This window comes from Agelaius tricolor, unplaced genomic scaffold (assembly GCF_023055355.1).
Source record: "Agelaius tricolor isolate 1412-34295 unplaced genomic scaffold, bAgeTri1.0.p SCAF_20, whole genome shotgun sequence".
In the NCBI taxonomy this organism is placed as follows: Eukaryota; Metazoa; Chordata; class Aves; order Passeriformes; family Icteridae; genus Agelaius; species Agelaius tricolor.
Genome location: NW_027269280.1, coordinates 66,099 through 87,769, shown reverse-complemented (window position 1 = coordinate 87,769; position 21,671 = coordinate 66,099). Strand labels below are relative to the sequence as shown.

The window sequence follows — 21,671 nt, the reverse complement described above, 5'->3', positions numbered from 1 at the left end:
GGATGCTCCAAAGAACTGGAAAGCTGCTGGAAGCAGCTGGGAGTGGGGTGACGTGTTGGCTTGGACAACCTGGGGAAGGGTGCAGGGTCTCACTGCCATCTGTGGGTGATGAAGCTGGGCTGGTGGGGAGCCCTGAGTATGGGCTGGTGCGGAGGAGGACATCTCAGTTTGCAAATTTGCCACAGATTGTTTATAGGAAAAAAAAAAAAAAAAAAAGTGACTGCTGCAGCTATGACTGAGCCTTGAGAAATTTTAATAATAAAGGCAGTGGCAGCTGGAGTAAAATATGACCCAGCTGGTTCCCCGATGAGGATGAGGTCAGGGGGAATTGCTCTGTTGAGAAAATCCCAATACCTGAATTTTTCAAGGGCTTCAGGTCTCCATCCACATTGTTCTGGAGAAGGAACTCATTCCTGGGGCACTCCATTGTGGGAGCAACAGCACTTTCTGCTGTCATTGTATTATCACAGTCCAGACAGGACATGCTCAAACCATCCTAAAAGGAGGTGACCAGAACTGACCCATCTTTGGCGACTGTGCAGAAACAGAGCTGCTGAGCTGAGGAGCCACTGCTGGTTCTCAGCTTACCTTATTTTCATGTGGCATAAGGGCCTATTGGCCAGTGAAAAGGGTGATTCTACTCCTAATTAAGAAACCTAAGGGAAATTAGTCATTTCCATAATGTCAGAACAGCAGAGGGGAAACTGGTGGACTCCAGTTGCCCCAAGCCTGACTTGCTGGTAATGCAGCAGGGCAGGCAGTAACCTCAGCATGAGCAGCAACTGAGGCAACAGCAAACAAATCCTTTAAGGACTCTCCTGACATAAATAAACATGGAAAATAAATTGTGTCCCCGGCACTCTGCCATTAACTGATGGGAAACGAGGTGCATTAACAAAGTAGTTCAATAACCTGGAAGAGCTTCAGGAGAAAACAGCTTGCCAGTCCTAGAAGAAGGGGGAGTGCTGCCTGCAAATGTGCAAAGGAGGCTAGGACATGTGGTAGAGCATGAAGCTGTACAGTGCAAAAATACTTGCAAATTGAATGATGAGTGATGATGGTTTTCCTGTGAGAAAGAGCAGAAAGGAGAGGTGGTGTCTGTTGCTGATGGTGGATGTGAAAGGGCGAGGGTGCAGGTTTGTATCCTGAACTTTGGAACTCTAACCTGGGGAAATCACCTGTGCTTTTACTTTGTCATATGAGCACTGATCATTTTGTGTAGGGGAATATGCCGTGAATTATGATATAAAGTCTCCCGGGAGAGTTGGTGATGTAAATGCCACCCCCATGGGTGCAGCAGTAAGTGCGTGGGCAGAGGGGCTGCAGGGGGATGCTCCTGCCATTCATGGGCAGCTGTCCTGGCTCTTTGTGACACAGAAAACCTTGAACTTTGGCCCCAGCCCACCCCGCTCTTTCCTGCTTCCCACTACTCCAGCTATCTCCTGCTTCATTTTTTAATTAGACAGGACTGGGCATTACCCAGTATCCAGAGCTCCCTGAAAGCGTCTCTCTTATGGCAATCTCTGAATACATCAGAGCAGTTAGTGTTTCTTTTATTCACTGCTGCGTTTCTCTGGCATCTCTAGAAAATTCCTTTTGGTCATTAAGTGACCTGGCTACTAGGGCCCAGGTGGCTGCTGCTTTTCTCTCAGCTTTAGAAATTGCCTGCTTAATTTCCCTGGTAATATGCCAGCCCTGCGCTGGGGTGGGGGAAGGAGGGTGCCCAGCATGGCATGCACAGACATGCTGTGGCTGAGAGGCTCTTGCAGGGCTTCCCTGCCACTGTCCTCTTGTCTGCAGGGACAGCTCTGAGCAGAGGGGAAGACCAAAAATGGCCACAGTTTGTGGAGTGAGGGCTGGAGGACACTTCTCACTCATGCAGGGTCTCCTGGTGAGCCCACTGAAGGAGACGATGCAGCAGTGGCCTGATGCTGCTGCACACCTCTAGTTCACCTCCACCATGGCTGCCCTTCCTGGGTGTACCACCTCATCTTCATGATTAAGAAATAATGCAGAAGATTATCTTATCTTGAATGCATCTTGATTCAGTCATGCTAAATTTAAAGCTCATCTTTGTGGGGTGGCCCAATGCATAAGTTCATTTTTTGTCTCAGCATCCCTTGGTGACACTTAGGTTTGGATTAGCCTCCTTCATTTCTCACTCTAGCCTTTTTGACAGATTCAGATATCGGTGCCATTTCTGTGCCTGACTGCTCCAAAAAGACCCTTGATGATAACATTCCATTGCCAGGTGATGAGTGCACTTATTTGAATTCCTTTATTCTAAGGCAATTGCAGGGCAAAAGCCTTTCAAGAGAGCGCTTGGCTGCAGCATGGGTGAGCTCTAACACCCTGCTGAGCCATGCCTCCTATGCTGCAGCTGCTAATTTGGGACCTTGGGGAGCTACTGGCAGCATTGGAAAATAATTGGTGCCCTGGTTGAGATGAGATGGAGTGTTATTTGCAAAGTATTAAATTGCATTGAGTGAATGCATATTTAAGTATTTGTGTAAACCCATGCACATGCATTGATTGTTCATGGAGTTTAAGAAAGTTCTTTACCTGCTCAGGTCTTTGGTTTCCCACCCATTGCAACAGACTTTGCAGTAGCCTTCCACCTTTAGCAAAATCTTATGATTTTATAGAGGAATGAGCACTGGGAGTTACTTCAGGATCCAGTTAGTTTTTTTCTGGCATGGCTCAATTTGTTGTCCATCAGCTTAGGCCAGGGCAGAGTCAGGGGGGCCTGGACCAGTGGCTAAGCCTGTGTTGAGAAAAGATGGCTGTTGCCACCCAGAGCAGGGAGGTGACCTCGACCCCAGTAGAAGCAGCCCTGTCAGGTCTGCATGAAGCAGCTGGTGATGTTCCCGATAGGTGAGCATAGAAGCAGCTAATGACTTCTTCCATTTGAGAAATGTTTCCTGACACTGCTGGGGAGGTCATTGTACTTCCCCCAGAACCATTTGTCTTCTTATCCCAGCCTGTTTGCATTCCTGCCACATCCAGCCTTCCCTGGATTTGCACAGCCACTGGCACCTAGCAGATGCTGCCTGTCCCTGGAGCAAGGAAATGCTCAATCCAGCTCTGTGTGTGCTGTATTTGTCACAGTTGAAAATCCTCTCTGAGTGCAGGTACCTGAGAGCAGGTGTCCCTAGGAGAGAGGTTACTGTCTGCACCCGCAAAAACAATGCATCCAGATCCAGGGAGCAGCTTCCTCAGTAGCACCAGCACAACATGGCCTTGCTCTGCTGATGTCCCTGATCCAACCCAGTGATCTACACTGGAAGGCACATTCAGTGTGTGATGCCCTATCTTTAGCAAAAGATGGAAGCCACAGCCAGCTCCAGGCAGTTTTGCCTGGGAACGGATAATTTTTCCTCATTCTCTGTTAAAACAGATTTCAACCATTAAAAAAAAAAGGGGAAATGAAGCAATATACAGCCTCCAAATGACTGAATACAGGACCTCACAAACAAGATCAAGTAAGTCAGAGGAATCCGTAATTTTGATGTTGAAGGAAATGCATTTTCCTGTGTTTATTTCTCCTGTAAAGAGTGAAATTGTTTCCAAGCAGAACAGGGCCACCTTTCCTGGAGAGTGGAACCTGTGGTGCCAGTACCTGGGCGAGAGGCAAGAGGGAAAGGCAGAAGGTAGCCAAAACATCTGGTAAGAAAGGGTTTGATCCAGCCCCACTGCAAAAGAGGCAGAAGTGAGTGGGTCCAGAGCCCAAAGACATCACTCCCAATTTCCTTGGGCTTCATTACTGGAAGATCAGAGTGTGGCAATGACAGAAAGCCAAGTTGAAGCAGAACTCATGAGACAGAGAAGCTCTGATAGGGAGAGCATCAGTGCTTGAGAAACCATTGTGTTGCAAATTGTTTGCTTTATTATATTATTATTATTATTATATAATTATAATAATAATAACAATTTTCTCTCCTTGCTATTCCTTGATATGGTTGGGCATTTTCCAAATCATTCCCATGTGGGTGGAGAGCTCAGGGGGCTGTATTTCACATTTCATAATCTGTGTGACTTGATTAATTTGGCCGTATATTCAAACCTCATGAAATTGGCCGATTTTGCTGAGGATTATAATAGCTTATATCCATCTCCTACCATCAGTTTTGCAAATAACCGCTTGTTGGCTTCTTAAAGTGTTACAGATAGAGAACAGGGTGTGTGCTGCCAAGGAGAAATCTTATTTAAAAGAGATAATATGTCTTCTGTGTGAGCCCAAATGAGGAAATGGATGTTTGTGAAGCTCTTTAAAGCATGGTTATGTCAAGAGCAAGAAGATCACTTTTGTTTTTCATTTGTATGCAAGGTGAAGAAAGGACGAGACTTTTTTATTCTCCTCCTCTGAACTCTTACAATCTTCCACCATAGAAGCTGGTGATAATTGCTGCAAAATGACCCAACTAGGTCAAGGTGTAATTTTGAATCTTGAGTATCTTTCACTCTGTGAGCAATTTGAATGATTTGACATTAACACTTTGGCAACCCATCACTGGAACAAATAGAAATCTGGCGAGCAGATGCTAGTGCACAGCAGCATTGATCCAGGCTGTGGAAAAGGCCAGCTGCTGCCTTCCTTCACACCCAAGGGCCTTTTCCATTGATTCACCTCTGTTTTGGGTAATTGGCTTTTGCACATCAGACTGAGAAGTGCTCTACAAGCTGCTCCTTTTCTTCCCTCACTTCTTCTTTCTGGGAGATTTTCTTAGGTTTGAAGAAAGAAAGGGTGAGTTTTGAGTTGCAGGGTGAAGATGAACTTGGAACAGCAGGGTGAGGGTCCTCAGACAGCACTGGTATGTAGGAGTGGGACAGGCTCAGCAGCCTGGTGACCCTGCTTCTGGCACCAGCCACAGCCCTGAGGGTGAGACGGTGTGCTGTGTAGTGGGTTGAGATTTCCTGTTGTATGCAAGTAGTCCCTAGAGTCCCTGCTCACAACTACGGCTCTGCCAACCACCTCCCCAGGACAGAAGAAACGTCTGTTTAATTACTGCAGCTTTGATTTTGACAGCACAGATTTCCCTTGCTGCCTTCTAACCTTCACGGTTTCCTGCCAGCAAAGATAAAGTCCCTTTGCAGAGGCTGTTTGTTCCTGTTTGCTCCCACACCAGATAAAAGCAGGGAGAGGAGCAGAGGGCAATGCCTGCCACAGCCATGGGACTTTTTGCCTGAAAGTCCTGGGGATTCCAAAACCAGGAATTAACCCTGCAGCAACGCCTCCTAGTTGTGTATAAATGGGGCTGGAAAGAGGGGGGGCTGTGATTTGGGATATCCTTGGCAAAACCAGCCAGCCCTTTGTCTTTTGGGGGGCAGGAAGTTTTCAGCAGGTAAGGGCAGAGCCTGCCCACAGCACCTGGAGCAGGATCCTGCCTGCAGGATGTAGAATTGGGTCATCATGGAGCAGGCTGGCACAGACAGTGCCAGGGTGATCCAGAGCATTCCCCCTTACCGACATTAGCAAATGCTCTGATTTGTCTGTGGGAGGGATTTGGAGGAAACTCATCATACAGGTGGTCATTCAGATGAAGTTTTGCCTGCAGCTCATTTGACACCACTAACAGCAAATGTTTTGTCACCATGTTGCAGTACCAGTTTAGACTGTTTTCTGCACTCTTTTTAATGCCAGATGTGGTTTCATTAGCATTCCTGGCAAAACCCAATGGTACTTTGAAATGTGTCCCAATTTCCCATCTTACTTTAGAGCAGAAGGCTTGCCCATGCTCCTTGCACCACACACATGGAAAAGCAGCAAATCCAGAGTGATCCCACCCACAGCAGGTGGATCCACTTACCTCCCATTTGCAGTGCTACAAAGCTGTCTCAGCAACTCCTTTTACATCTGCCCCTTACCTGAGCCCAAGACAGAGCACTGGGGTCTAGGGGAAGGGTTTGTGGAAGCAGGGGCTCATTCCACTGAGGAATGCAAAAATTATCAGTTCAAGAAAGTCTTGTCTCAGTGATGGAGAAGCAAAAAGGTTCTTTGTGATGGTAATTGGGCTGATCCAATTTGGTAGCTTGATTCTGCAATCAGTAAAATATGCACTCTCTTTGATAACAGCTAATTTAGTCACATGCATAAAACTTAAGCACCTGCTTATTCCCATTGACCTCACTGGGCTTTAGACACAAATGCTCACTGTAGCAGGACCAAGAGAGAGGAAAAGAACGCAAGAAAACACAGCGCAGACTTCAATCTCCAGGTATGTGTTGTTTTAACTGATACATTTTTAATACAGCTTCACTGGGAGGAATAAATGCAATGAGAAAGTAAAATGTAAAAGCCCAGCTGTGTGGATACCTGTGGTGAAAATCTGACTTCTACTGGGGTAGAGGCTGTATGGATGAATTTGTTTTTAATTTCATTCTATTGGAAGGAAAAACAAGGAGGCAGATACATGAAAAATTAAGGTGTTGTGCTTCATATCTTGTGTAATTAGCAAAGCTGACAAACATAATTAGAAAAATTTGTCTGTTAAGCAAACACTGATTGTGGGTGAGGATGACTAGCAGTGTTTCCTCCAAGAACAGCTGGAGGTGAGGGTCTCGTTTCAGTTCTCCTAGGCTTATTTAGCTGGTACTAAACAGCTGCTCTCAGTACTGGAGAACTTCTTTTGTTGGTGTCGTTTGATGTGCTGTAACAATTGCTCCATCCTAAATATGGTGTTGTGGTGCCAAAGGGCTTTGATAGGGGAATGTTCCTGCCCAGCCCAATCTTTGTAGCTGGTTATGGGTCTCCAGGGTGCAGAGGACTCTGCAGCTGGAGGTTTCTTTCCTTTCACTCTGTGAAGCTCACAAGCTGGTGTTACAAGCTCACTGGTAGGCTCTCCTTGCCTTGGTGCGTGCCAAAGACTTCTCTTCTATTTTGATGATCACCAAGAGGCGTTTTTCTTGCACAAGCTCCTCAGCTGCAGCTTCTAAATGAGCCTGTATAGCTTGGAGGAGCTGTGTATTGCTACCCTTTGGGTGCAGTACTGATGGTATGACATTAAAATATCAGATGCTGAGAGTTTTGAGTGGCCTCATTCCAGGACTGCTGCTTTTAGAAGAATTGGTGCCTTGTTGTGCATTAAATTATTTATATTCTTTTCTGTTGGTGACTGGATTTGAGAATAAAAATGTATATGTGAGAAAAGGTTTTCAATAATGAAATAAGGTAACAAAAATATAAAACCATTATATGCATAATTAAAATTTTACCTAACTATCTTCTTTATGTAGCTGCTTCAGCAACTCAGCTAACTTATTAGGCTGAGTAATCAGCCCCTGAATCTTCCCCCTTTCTGAGTTTGGCTCCTGCTGTTGCTAAGGATGCTGCAGAGCTGCCCTGAGTAGGGCCTGGCTGATCCCTTGGGGACAGTGGTCCCATCCCATCTTGCCCCTTTTCCCCAGTTTCTGGGCTTGGAGAGTGGGACATCATATGGCAAGGCAGAAAGAGTCTACAGTTTGGTCAAGAAGCTGTTTTTGTCATTTCACTTTGCTAGTGTGTTCCTGTTTCAGGTGTCAAGATGCTCAGAGCCTTCTGAGGGTACACTAAGCAGTTCAAACATCCCCTTATGAGAAGCAGTAAATCTTTTCTCCTTGTCTATTTCTTGGCATAATGTAAAGCTCAGACACTGAACTGCAGGAGGCTAGACTGGGAGTAATTTTCTTAGGATAGGGTGCTCTCCCTGCAGGCATGGGTAGTTGATGGGCAGTGGCTGTTGGAAGAGGCTGGACCAAAAACCTCCCAAAACACTACCCTGGAGCATCCTGTACCTGTAATGGAAAAAGCAATTTCCTGCTCCTGTGGGGCAGGTTTTCTGTGAGTGGTGAGGGAGGGATCACGGCCCCACAGGTGTAAAGAGCCCCGGGGAGCATCTGGCCCCACTGGACCTGCTCAGTCCCTCCTAACAAACCAGGGGGACAGGGAGGGGCAGTGCCTGAGAATGCTACTTTGATTTGCCCTGGGTGCCTTGGAGACTCATGGCCAGAAAAGCCACAAAATGAGCTTGAATAACAGCATAGTCAGCCAGCTTTTTAATTAAAAAAATGTGGTTTCACCACTTCTCTAGCTGGTCCCAGCTGGAGCCAGCACTGTGGTTAAGTGTGCAAATACAAAGAAATATAATTGCCTGCAAACTTTCTATTTTCCCTCGAAACCCAAAGTCCTGTCAGTGCCAGACCCTATGCAGGGCTGTGCATCCAGCTTCCAGTACTTAAGATACATAAAAGACTTGTGAACCTTCGCGTTCACAGAGAATAATTTAAGCTTTAACCTTCCCTTACAAGATGTGTAAAGTTCACCCCTACGTAACATTAAAATGCACTTACTCACTGGGGCTCTCAGGAGGGCTCCTGTCCCTGGATGCTCCTCGTTTACGCACTGCCTCATTCCCTGCAGCTTCACCTGCCCAAGTAGTGAGGAATTTTTGGCTTTGCCTCTGCTATCCTCAGGTCCCTGGTGTTGTGATGGCTGATGCATGCCCAGATCTTGCCTGCATTGGCCAAGAAGGTGCTCAGTCCTGTTTGCTGGGGCTGTGTGTGGCGAGTGAGTGGATGCTCCAGCAGCAAAAGGAGGCTGAAGCCACACACTTAAATTATTTTTCTTGCTGTTCAGATCACATATGTCTTGAATTTATCCTGCCTAAAGTTGTTTGAACTTTTCTTGTCTGAAGACTTTGCTTGTTTTCCCCTAATAGTTTCAGTTTGCTATAGTGGGGGATTTATTGTTGGAAATGCTTTGCTTGGGATGCTCAAGTTGGCAGGGGTCATCTCTAGTGTTCTGGGCACAGGTGAGAGGATGGGTGTGGTGTGTGCAAAGGCAAGGGAGCAAGAAGCCACATGCCTATGTGACAGTATCTGATATCTGATCCTCAGGGGGAATTGTTGTGGCTTTGTGGGCAGCATTGCCCTGGAGCGCTTGGCTAGCCAAGTGGGATGTGAATGCTGCACGTGGGCTGTTGCTGGTGGGGGGATAACTGCACCAGTTCAGTTGCAGCTGAGTAGCTTGTGCAAGAAAAACATCCTGGATGGCACAGCACACCATGGGAAGACCCCAGGCTCTTGCAATATGCCTGCCCCTGCCTGCTGAAGGTTTGGGGTGCTGGAGGACAGCAGGAGGTGGTGGGCTTACACAGCCTTGGTAGCATCCATGGGGATGAGGCTTATCCCAGCACCATTTCCTTCTTGGACCTGTCTTGGCTTTAGTAATCCCCGGAATGCAGGTCACTGCTGCAGTTTTCTATTCAGTCAGATCTGTATTGAGGTCTCTTTGTTCTTGGCTGACACTTGCCTTCTCTTACCAAGTAGTCTGTGATGTCTTTATGAGGGTGAGGCATGCTTTCTTCCTGCCTTCTCCCTGCACTTCCTAACCCACCTTGCAGGCTGCCTTTCCACATGCCAGGCTTTGAGGGTGATCTGGTGGTGCCTGCTCACCCCAGCACCCCACTGCATGGCCCCCCAGGCTGTCATATGTGTTGTTCATGCCCTGAGAGCTGGGAAGCTGCTTTAATGCTTCTTGTTGTACAAGATGATGGCATACAATGTGCTCACTTAGACGTAGAGCAAACAAAAAGTCCATTACAGTGGGCCCTGCTGGGGTTACTATGGGCATCTGCCTGCTGCTGCCTTTGTGGTTGTAGCTTTTAGTCAGATTCAATTGTGTCAGAGCAATCTGAATAGATTTTCTTCTGTTCCTCTCTCTTCATCCAGCCATACATCAAAGGATGCCTTTTGCAAACATGTTTGGACTTGCACAGTGCAAGCTGGCCATGGTTGAAGCTGGGTGTGACTGGGATAATGGAAAAGGAAAGTGACTCCTCAGACCTGGGTGGTCACGTGTGGAGGAGAAATCCTGACTGCTTTTGAGCTGTGGGAGTTTTGCACTGATCTCAGAGCAGCTGAGATTTCACCCTTTCTATACCTGCCCTGTTTCTCCCAGAACCTCCCTGCCCATGAAGTGAAGCTTGCGGCAGTGGAAGTGCTGGATTGTGTTCAATGCTGGCCTTCCAGAGAAAGACACTTTATAGCCATGGGATCGAGAGAAAAATACAATCTTCTAGCCTTTTTCCTTCTTACCATGACAAGGACTTGATCTTCAGCTCCCTCTCTGCAGGGATGAGTAGGGAGAAGGGCTTGGCTCTATCCCTCTGGCTCCATCACCTCTCAGTGCAGTGCTCCTCCTCCAGTTTGTCTGATAGATTTGGGCTCACGTTTTGTTCTTTAGGCTCTCCATTCTATTATCTTTTTTTCCTGAGTTGGTTGCAAAGAAACTGCATCCTGTGTGTTTTCACATCATGTTTTCTCCCTGTTTCCTTCTGGAGCTGTGGCATAAGTTCCACGCTGGTGACTTTCCCTCTTTATTTGGGCAGTTTGGAGAAACAAGCATGTCCTTCTATCCAGTGTACAGCTAGACTCCTGTGTCTGGTGTGGTGGTTGAGAGGACAGTTGCCAGGGAAGGACACTAACTCCTAGAATATTGGTGGGAGCACAGGTCCTGCTGCTCCAACTCTGAGACCGTCCTATGAAGGGTGGATGTGCTTTCTGGGACAGCTCTGCCGATAACCACGTATGAAGTGCTGCTTCTGAATTTCTTCTTGGCTGTTGTCAGTCAGTAATTAAAGCCTGATATATATTAACTGATTTGATTTCTTTCTTCTCTCTCCATGCCGTTATGTGGCTCTGTATAGCTTGAAGTATTCCTGATGGTCGTAAAATTACCTTAGTTATTTTAAAAAGTCTGTACTTGCTTCTTAATAAAGCCCTGAGCCTATGAGCTGGAAAAGATTCACATGGCCTGTCTTTTGCAAATGCTGCCCAAGAGATGAGAAATAATGCTAATTTTTTTTTAAGCCAGATTAAAAAAAAAAAAACAAACCTTAAACATTTGTTTTGTTTTGTTTTAACTGGTGGCTTTAACCAGGAAAAAGGACAGATAATAATGCATAACATGAAGTGCTGCTGTGAATGACTGCTGAGAGGAGTTGTGGTTTGGTGGTTGGGACATCTGACCAGGAGGTGGGGAAACATGCTCCCCACACTGTGACTCCAGCCCATCCCTTCTCCTCACTGTTTCCTTTTTGCCATTTCTGTTCCTGACATGGTAAGATCTTGCTGGAGGAAGGACAGGATCTGTGTACTCTGTGAGACAGCAGTCTCAGAGCCAGTGATACTATTGTTCATTGAGGCATATTATTTATCCTGTTGCTAGAAGAATGTGCATTTTTGTGCTGCTAGATTAGTAATGACAAATATGTGATGGGCAATCAACGTGAAAACCTAAATTTGCATTGACTCTGGGGTGTATGTTTTGATTTCATTGGTTATTTCACCAAGAACAAGGTTAACTTGGTTTAATGGCTTGATCACTGAACTTGTTCTAATTAAGCTTTGAAAGTTGCATCCCTTTGAGAAAGAGATTGTGTCCTACCTTGGTGGCTGCTGTTGTGGCCCTGCTTGGAGACAGCTGTCTGCCAAAGTGGGTTGATTGCACCGCAGCATCAGGAGATCTGCTCGCACCAAGATGCCTGTGCCCTTGCTATGGAAGAAAATAAAGGATAAGGTCCATACCAGTGGTGGTGGCATGTAGGAAAAAAAAAATCCAGAATAACAAGCACTTAACAAAATAAAGATAATTGATTATCACAGCTAGAGAGGTCTCATTATCTAACCCCCTTAATGCTGTTTGAAAGCCCTCTGTGGTACCGTTGCTGGATGTACCCCAAAACATCCTCTGAAATGCAGGGCTGGAGCTGCCAGGTGGAAATACCAAATTGTCTCATTCCTGTGGTAAGGAGGGGAGTAACATGTAGTGATATTTTTGGCTCTCCTGTGCCAGTTGCCATTTGAGCACAGCAGCATCCTTCCTCTTGCAAGCAAAGCAGGAAAAAGGACAGGATTCACCCTGCTTTTTAGGGGGAAGAAACTAATTACCGCATTTCTGAACAAGGTCATTGGTGGTCAAGGTAAAACCCTATGCTGTGCAGTCAGCAGAACCCGATGCTTTGCCTTGGTGCCTCCAAGGACATGCCCATTCTGCTGTCCTCAACCTTTCTGGCAGATTTTGCTGGTCTTTCTGTTGTAGTATCACCATTCCAAGTCCTTGAGCCCCAGGGTGCAGCAGCCACGGCCACACATGGGTCCTCACTGCTGTGTCTTTCCCAGCTTTTGGAATAGGTATGTCAGCAAATTGTGGGCAGTTTGTGTAGTCCAACTGGAAGTTCCTATAGACTGCAGAGGCAGGGTGATGCTGATTGCATTTCTGAACACAGTTTAGTAGGAGATGAGATTGTTCTTGTGGTATTTAGGAAAGGAGACAGCAGGTCTGGACAGCTGGCTCCCATATAGTTAATAAATGGTACTTGATAGATACAGCCAAAGAGAGCAGTGGCCCACTCAACATGCCAGGGCATGTCTCTGCTCCTGATGAAGGGCTGTCCTGGTGTCGCAAGGAGAAGGAGTCTGCTTGTGACGTGATACAGATAGCCACTTTGACATTTTCAATCAAATATGTTGACAGACCTTGTGTCATGAAGCTGTAGAAGTAAAAATATATGGTCCTTTAAAAAAAAGAAAAAGGGCAAAACAAACCTGATGTGATTAAGCATATCCAATTTACCAGATGGATTTTTGCTCTGCTGTGCAGGATGCTCTCTTCCAGGAGTTTCTCTGCATTTCATATTCTGCTTATGTAGGAATGTGAGTTCTCTCCATTTAATGAGTTTGATTGGTATCAAAAGATAGTCTAGAATTGTTCTTGCTGGAATGGATCTTGGGAAGGGACCAGAAGATGAATTTTTGCATAAATCTTCCAAGCACGAGTAGTGGCCAGCCATAACTACAGCCATCTGCCTCATCCTGCCATTACCACCAACACATACAGCCCTCACAGAGGGGAAATGTACTTTTAGCAAGGGTTCAGCAAGATAAAAACATTCATCTTCCTTTACTGTTTGTGCTGTAGGGGTTATGATGCAAAAGTCAAACCAAGCCAGGGAAAGGTTTGGCAGACCAGCAGTGCTGGGGCAGTCACATGGGATCCTTTTACCTGGCTGCCAAAACAGAGACTTCCATGACTGGAGGGATTCCCAGGTTTTTGGTGAGGAGAGGGGCTGGCACCTGTGTCCTTGGCTCTAACTCTCTTGTGGGAGTGGCTGTTGCTGTTTGCCGAGCTATGGTGGTCTGGTACATACACGACTGGTGCTACATAGTTCAGCATGACTTTTAATACCTAATTAAATAACACTGTTTACAGATGGGCAGATTTATTATTCCTTAAATTAGCATTTGGGGTGAGGTAAGTAGCAGTAAAAGCAAGTTCTGTATTTCAGCTCATATGCCAAAGTCAGGCACTGTATAATTTGAATCCTTCTGGGTAGAAGTGTAATGTTAGGATTTGTTTGGTCTCTGCTCTGTTCTGGTTGTTTTCTGCAAACAACCTGAATTTTGGTCCTGGGTTATGGATCAACACCAGTTCTCACTGAAAGCAGAATTACCTGGTAGCCAGATGCTAGGAAAATGCTCTGGACTGGTCATAATGGGTTAAATTATTAATTTCAGTTAGTTTGTTTTAATAATTAAAGATTCTTTTTTTTTTTTTTTCTTTTTGTCACATTTTGAAAATTGTCCAACACATTGTAGTGATGCAGGGCTCCTTTTTCTATCTGTGGGTAATTTCTTCCAGGTCATGCAGCCTGTGGGCTGCTCCTGAAGTACTTTCTTCAGAGTTCCTGGTACTTTCACCTGAGAATTTTTATATTATTGCTTCCTCTGGTTAAATAGCTTTGTTTGTGAAGCCAGAAGGATCCTTTTTGTTCTGTTCAACAGTTGCCCGCAGCATCAATAATTGTTTGAGACACTTGTACAGCTAATAGAAAGAACCTTTCAACAAGAAAAGCTCATTGTAATACCACTGTTTTAAAGAGACTGGGGAAAGCCACAAAGCCGACCAGAAAGTAAATGTGTTGTTCCTGTAGTCACATAGATCTGGGGACAGGAGACATAAGTAGAGCTTAATTCACTCCCAAATGGATGTTCTATTTCACACCCCAGCACAGCTTCTGATTTATGGATTTCTTAACATCACAATATTTTCATTGCCAAGTCCTGATTTAAAAGCCTGATGTAAATACAGGGTCAGTACCTGCTGTGACCAGTCCTAGCACCAAGTGTGGTGATAACAGCATTTGAATTCCCTGTTTGCAGAGGACTGGAGAATTTCTACAACCTCCTGAACAGGAGCCATGCTGCAAGCAAATTTAAACTGTGTCCTGAAGTTAGCTTGGGCTAGGCTACCAAGCTTAGCTGGCTGAAGAGAAGTGTGGTTCTATGAGGGCAAGAAAGGAAGGCAGGAAGGCACTGATATACGAACTAATGACAGGAAGAAAAATGTGTGGCTGAGCTGATTTGTTGAGGTAAAATGTTGCTGGCTACTGTAAATGGGGAGTAAGCTAAGTCATGCTGGAAGTGCAACTCTAAAGGCTAGGATGGAGACTGAGAGCTCCGAACAAGGAGACGAACAGGCCAATGCAAACTCTGGTGTTCCTGGTCATACTGCAGGGAGACAGGTCTGGAGTCTCTCCTGGAGAAGACACTGTCCTAACAAAGGATCTGCTAAGTGGAGTTAGCAAGGATTTGTTTTGATGTATAGCAGTCTGTTCAGTTTGCTGCCAGATATGCTTTGTTTAGTGACTGAAACTGAAGGAGTAGGAGCTCATCTCTGTGACACTGGGAGAGAGTATAGATTAACTCCATTGTGCTCTCTGTGTGACACTCACTTTCCCTACATACCATGAGCCATGTGCTCTTCAGGTCTGGTGAGATGGCCAGGCTCACTAAGCAAAATCAGAACCTCTCATGTCATCCCTTAAGAGAACCTCCATGTGTATTCTCATTTGGGTAAAGCGCAATTTGTACTTCTTTTAAAAGAATGCATCATCCTCTTGTTCATCTTGGTCTCAATCCAACAGGAAGATAGGAGTGTTCAGAACTTCTCTGCACAGTCTTTTTGGGTGATGTCAATAGCCCTGTGTCAGATACTTGGGAGGCTTTGAGATTTTAAGTAAAAATCCAAACGTCGGTGTGCTGACAGAGCCTCCCCACTATGTGCAGGGCAGGTGTCCCCACTCCAGTGATGGAGAGGATTCAGGGAGCCTCCTGATTCTGGGATTCCCTTGGACATGGGCCACAGCAGCTGCTCTCCCCAGTGTATGGATGAGACAGGGTGGAGAAGCATGGGGAGAGGAAGGTCAAGGCACGTTCTGTTCTCTCAGCCCCTCTTCAGCAGATGTTTCCTGAGGAGCACTGTCCAGCTGGCTCTGCTCACAGCAGCTCCCAGGCAGCTTTGGACTCTGATGACCCTTGCACAAAATTCTCCAGGAAACCACGGGTAGTCCTGTCCTGTGCCCAGAAAACCCTGAATTCACAAAGTTTTGGCTTTCCCTTTTTGTAATACAGAGAGGATGTGATTTCACGGATGAGGCAGTCACTCACTGTGATTTATTGTGCGGTGTCAGGCAGGGAAACCTCTTCCCTGGCTGCATGTGGATTGCAGCTGGGCACATGCGGAGAGGAATTCTGGGCTTACAAAATGCTGTCAGAACTGGATCTGGTAACATTTAACATAGCCCTGTCACAGCAGATCTGAGGTTAGTCACACCTGCTCAGAGCACAACAGTGGGTGATGCTGGTATAGAAGGGGAGTTGCCAGGGAAAAGGAGTTGCCAGGGAAAAAGATTTCCCAGATCTGTGCACATGCTGGCTGCTGGTTTCCAGCACAGAAGGAGCCAGCATCCAGAACTGCCTGTCCTGGGGTTTGTGTGAGCTGTGAACATCACAGATCATCATCTGCAGCCGCTTCAAGAGTGGCGACTAACAGGTCTTGTGGATTCCTGTTGCTCCATCTCTTAACACTGGAGCTGAGTTTTCCTCTACTCCGCTTAGCCACTGGATTTGTCAATCAAGACCATACTCATGGTTCATCCTGTGTAAATGGAGGTGGAGCAAGTCTGTGAATTAATCCAACAACTACCACATTGAAGGATGCAACCTGGGTACCAGCCACACACATAATCTAATGTGGGTTTGAAAGCACATCCAAACTGATGCCAGTATTTATGAGCCATATGTTGTAGTGGTAGTTACTTATTGTGCTTCTCAATAGAATGGAGCACAGGGGTTGTTTAGCTCCCCTCCAGTGATGTTACTGGCCTCTGTGCCCACCAGAGGACTAGAACTCATTGTGGTTTTATCTTCCACTACATTTTCCTTTGTGGTGAGTAGTGCTGAGGGTACTTGGGGAAAGCCGAGGTCCCAAGGTTGCTGTTCAGCACAGGATCTGACCATAGGCATCTGTCACCAAGACATGGCATTGCCAGGTAAGAGCCTCCTGTGCCTGCCACCAGCAGCCTCCAACCGTACCTGCTCAATGTAGCAGGGCTATTTTCATAAACCAGCCATGAGTTATGTGATTTAGAGCTATTTCTGTAGCAAGATAAAAGGATGCTAATTCGGTCGCTTGCCTAACTTCCCATCACAGTTCAAGAGACCATTATACACCATTATACACCATTATACTTCTTCTTTTCCTTTCTAGATAACTCAATGTTGTCATGTTGACCACAACAGGCAGCATAGTGCAAAACTAGGACTGATGTAGAAACAGAAAACTATTACTGTTGAAACCGCTTTTTGATGTTCATGTGGGATTTCAGTTAGATGCAGTTTTTGGGGTTTTATGTTTGTGGTTTTTTGGGGTTTTTTTTTGCTTTGTTTATTGACTTCAAGTGGAAATTTTTAGGATGTGCTGGAAAGCATTCAGTGATTGAAGGACTCCCTAAAGCCCTAGTGTATTAAATCTCCACCAAGAAAAATACACATTTATGTTGAAAATGCAGAATAAACTGTATCTTGTTTATATGTTGGTACTCTGAAAAGAAATCTAAGCCATCTGTAGTAAATACTGTGTTGTGCTGCACTGCTCTGTCCCCCTTCTATGGGTAGGAATTGGTTTTTTGATCTTCATTTCAAAAGGTTTGATAAGGCTGTTTCTGTGGTCTGCAGAGAATTTCCTTCTGCTTCTGCAACATCTCCTGATTAAGTCTGTGTTTCTTGGAAGGCTCTGGGTATGCATCCAACCAAAGAGATGCTTGCACCTTGTGTAACAGCTCTTGCATGGTGGATGAGGCTTGTCTCCAAGTCACCACAGCCCTCTTCTCTCCCCACCTTGCCAGGCAAAGGACATCCTCCCCCCAACACCCAGAAGAGTGGTAACGTGAGCAGAACTGTTCTAATGAGCATTAAGTTACATTCTAGACCTGACCATGTCTGACAGGACCCACAGGCAGCCACGTTAGCATCCAGTTGCTGGCTGTTCCACTAATGGAACATTTAAAGCAAGGGTTAGGGAGAGGAAGTTATTAGCAGCTGCATTAACTTCCACCCTGGATTCTGTACACAACGGTTGCTCAAATTAAAGAGAGCTGTTTGGATTCAAGCAGCTCCTCTGATGGCAGCTAATGAAACTAGTCCTGCAGTTCAGCAGTGGTATCAGCCAAAATCCTGGTTGTAATCCAGGACTGCAATTTTTTTCTCCTAATGAATTAATCAGCTGATTGTGTGCGTGCGATTAGAGAGGTGTGTGGCAACGTTTGGAAGGGAAGTGCTGGCTCTGTGGGTGCCGGAGGCCGTTCCATTGCAGGAACATGCTCCTTTGAGTATTGCAGGACCATATGTGTTGCTCTAATTAACGGGTGTTGTTCCCGGGCTCTTTTGATCTCAGGAAAATGGCTGTAAAAATTGTAATACTGTAAACCTTTAATAACTTGGAATAAAACCTCAAACAGCTCAAAGCAATTTCCTTTAATCTAGCTTGTGGTGTTGGGATTTTTTTATTATTATTATTATTTAAAAGCTTCCACCCTATTTAATGGTAGCTGCAGAGATAAAGCAAAGTGTAATTTGAAAATTAGTTCCAGATGTTTGAGTTGTAGCTTTGTTTTACTAATCTGGGTCATTAATTTTGTTGACTAGTATGTTTGGATTTTCTTCCCTTGCACGTGTGAAGCATGGTTGCAGGGTACAACAGGACTTCTGGCAGGAAAAGTCCTCTTGTCTCTGGGCAACTCCACTGAAACAAGGTCTGTTTCTCTGTGGTTATCCAGCATTGAAGGCAGGAGATGAGCTGTGGAGAAGAGTGGTGGGGTGGTTTGTGCTCTTGCTGCAGCCCAGGGCATGGGGCACAGTCGGTAGGGAGCGGGGTGCCCCTGCCAGAAAGCCAAGGGCCAGGTTCAGGTCAGGGTAAGGGTTTAACCTCCCAGCCATAACAACACCCTTTTAAAATTAATAAAACCAACTTGTCACTTGATTAATGAAAAAAAGGTGCAGTTTGGTAAGGCTTTTCAAAGACTATTAATAAAAGAGATCTTTTCAATGGAAGAAAACTTGCTTCTGCTCAAGCCTTGGACTGCCCCAAAGATTTGGAAATTGTGACATACTGGGATCTTCTCAGTGCATGTTGCACATCCAGATGGTCTCTGGGGGTGTGTTAGTCACTGGCTGCAAAGAGGTGCCTAGAGAAATATTGGTGGCCATGACACAGACCAGGGAGAAGAGCCTGTGGGTATTGCTACCAACACCTTCAGGCAGAGCACTGAGGGAGCTGCTTGTACCCCTGCCAGCAGTGTTCTAAATTTAACCCCAGTTACCCCAGTTTCTTCGTTCAGCTTTGATGGGATGGGTATGGAGACAGTGTGGGATAGTGGTGCAAAGCTCAGGGGCCGGTTCATGAATCTGCCAAGGAGTGAGGGACTGTGGTAAAGCTCTGCTCTTCTCTCGGCTTGGCAACAGGCTGGGTACACTGAGGATAACAATCTCCATCCCTGAGCAAAGGGAATGTTACAACCTCTATGGGATTAAGGCTGTTTTTTTCCAAGAGAAAAAAATGTCCTGATTGTTTAGGGCTAAGCTTTAGATAGATGGTCATTTTAATACTACAAGAGCAGGCAGAATTGTGGAGCCAGCTTGATTTTCCTGCTTATCCTGATTTCTGTTTTGCTGTTTATCCTGTTTATCCTCTCCTTGTTATCCTGAACTGGTTTGTCTTCTTGTAAATGCCAACCTACCGCCCTTAAAAAGAAATCATCAGGAAGAAAACTTGCTGATCAAGTCTTTCCTTTGCCTGTGGCAGATCATCTTATATAATATTAATATTTGTAAAAGCAGAGCTCATAAATCTTCCATAAAAGAGGGGCAATATCTATGTCTGTTTTAAAATGGAGCAGGTAAGTAGGTTCTAGACCAAAAGGATATTGATACAAAGGAAGTGGAGAGATGAAAGAAATGAAATTGCCATTTTAATCTGAAAATCGTCTCTGCGTAAGTAATACCAGAGGCCTCACTACTGCGGGAGCTAACGCTTTGCTCTGGGTGATCACTTGACCCTTGGAAGCTCCAGTCCCTGACTGCTACCTGGTATTCCATTCAAGTGGCTTTAGGAGGAGAAAAAAAAGTCCAAAATTGAAGCAGAGCTTGTTTGCAGACGGGAGGACTGCATTACCATTTTTTCTTAACTTTGTGCTTCTCCAAATGGGAAAAATAAAAGTGAAAATATTTGTAGTTTTGAATTCTGTTAAACTTTTTTTTAGCTCAAGAGGCAGGCTTTTCCCCATTACAGATGGGAACCCAGATGAGAAAAAAAATACAGTTTATTTTTAGCCAGCCGAGTGAGTAATCTGTCTCCAAACACACATGTGGAACTGCTCCACGAAGGAATGACACTGTGGCATTGCTAACAGGGTCCCTTTGCAAAGGCAGACTCTTGTCTGGAGCAGTTGGTTTAAGACTGAGTAAATCTTTTATTGCATACCGCCATGGTAGGATGGTAAAATGAAACCAGGGGGAAATGGGAAATTTTTTTTTTTTTCATTTTTTTCACTTTTCCAAGTACCACTGTCCTGAGACAGTTGCAGTGGCTTTTCCCAATGCTGAGGACATGGTGCAAGTCCCACAATCTGGAATGGGGCAAGGGGGCCCTCCAGCCCCCAGAAGGGACATTGTTTTGTCCATAAACATCCCAGCTGTGGTTTGTAGGCAATGTGTTGCTGTTGCTATGCGCTGTGTAGCACCAGGGCTCTTGCTGACAGCTGTGTTTAGCTGGCAGAGAGGAGGGGCAGATGGGTGGGTGGTTTTGGACCTTTCTCCTCAGCATGCAGTTCTTCCTTTTTTTGCCTTTTTTTTTTTTTTTTTTTCCTTTTCCTGGACAGGAGCCAGCACAGTGTGGAGCCTTTAATTCTGTATTGCTCAGTGGTGGAGCCGGATCGGAAGATTCATTCTGGACTTGGCTCCCAGACCATCTTTGCTGGTGGTGATTCGTACAAAAATTGAGCTGGGACCATGTGAGCCTCAGACCAAGGTACCTACCCTGGGGCATGGCATGAGTCATGTAGCTCAGCCCCACTTTTTCCCAGCTCCTCTCAGAGCCAGAAGATTGTTAGACATTGGGTTAAGCTCCTCATTTTTTTGATGAAGCAATTTTTTTTTACTTTTGAAATAGTTATTGAAGCTGAATCTTCTCGTGGGAGTAGGTCAATTCATTTAGCACAGAACACTTTTAAGGAAAAATTTTTGTAGTGCCAGCTCAGGCAAGAAATATGTTCAAAGAATTTTAGCTTTCAGCTGAAATCACTATTTCATTTAAACATTTTAAGCTAACGAGAGTTGGCAAAAAAAGTGCTTTTTTATTAAGAAGGAAATAAGAAGGGGATGTGTTGAAGTTATCTCAATGGAAAATGTTTTCATATTCTTATTTATGGAAGTATGTAAATTTAGCCATTGTCATTATTAAGGACAAGAAAATATCTGAGAAGCTTTCATGGGGCACACAGATCATTAGGCAGACAATTTCTGCTGTTCTTTCTCATCTCCAAGCCAGCTTCAGTCTCCCTCATGAAATTTTCTGCCACAGCAAAAGTAGAATGTTAAATGTTAAAGTTCAATTTTATGAATCGGCTTTGCTTACAAGGAGAGAGGAAACCAGTCAAAACCCCTACATGGAACAGAGCTGAATAAGAGCAAGATCACAGATGTCTATAAAACTAAGGAGGATCTGAGTAAAGCAGGATAAACTGGATGGTCTAGATGAAAAATCACATGAAGGGAAATCGGTGCTTGCAAGGTAGATCAGGTGAAGGATTTGTGATCTCTGACCACTCATTCCAACTTTTGTGTAGAAAGCCCCCAATTTGCTTTGGGGTGTCGGTTCGTGTTTGTGCTTTCTCTATCCCTTGGGTTAGGAAGGAAAGAAGACCTGCACAACTTTTGTTGGATATCCCTCTGCTGTTGCTTTCCCCAGCCTTTTGCTGCCACCTCCATCCCCAGGAGCCCCCAAGGACAGTAGAGTTGCGCCTGTCTCTGGTGTGGCAGTGTCTCCACTGTCATTAGAGGATAAATGACACTGTCTCCATGGCCAGGGAACAAACCAAATTAAACTCCACCATCCTCAGCAATTGATGGGCCAGCTGCCGACCTCCATGTCACAGCCAATTTCTCACAAAGAATCAAAGATTAATTGTATCTCTAATTTCTGTCACAAATGGCTTGGCTATGCGAAGGGAAAAATAGTAGCAGGGGAGCAGAGGGGACGGCACTGCGCCTGGCCATCAGCCCGATGGCAGGGAGCGGCT

The 21,671-nt window shown here is 45.4% G+C and overlaps 1 protein-coding gene across 3 annotated transcripts in view; it reads left to right on the top strand.

Moving 5' to 3' along the window:
* MMP17 (matrix metallopeptidase 17) overlaps window positions 1-21,671 on the top strand; it is a 53,575-nt gene that overhangs the window by 11,062 nt on the left and 20,842 nt on the right. Inside the window, exon 2 of one of the 3 annotated variants that reach the window (XM_071444914.1) lies at window positions 20,253-20,401. The exons of 1 other annotated variant lie outside the window; for it this stretch is intronic. The gene's annotated coding sequence lies outside the window, so the exon portion shown is untranslated. Of the gene's footprint in view, window positions 1-12,704; window positions 20,402-21,671 lie in introns of those variants that run through there. One more of the 3 variants, XM_071444915.1, reaches the window with a different exon arrangement.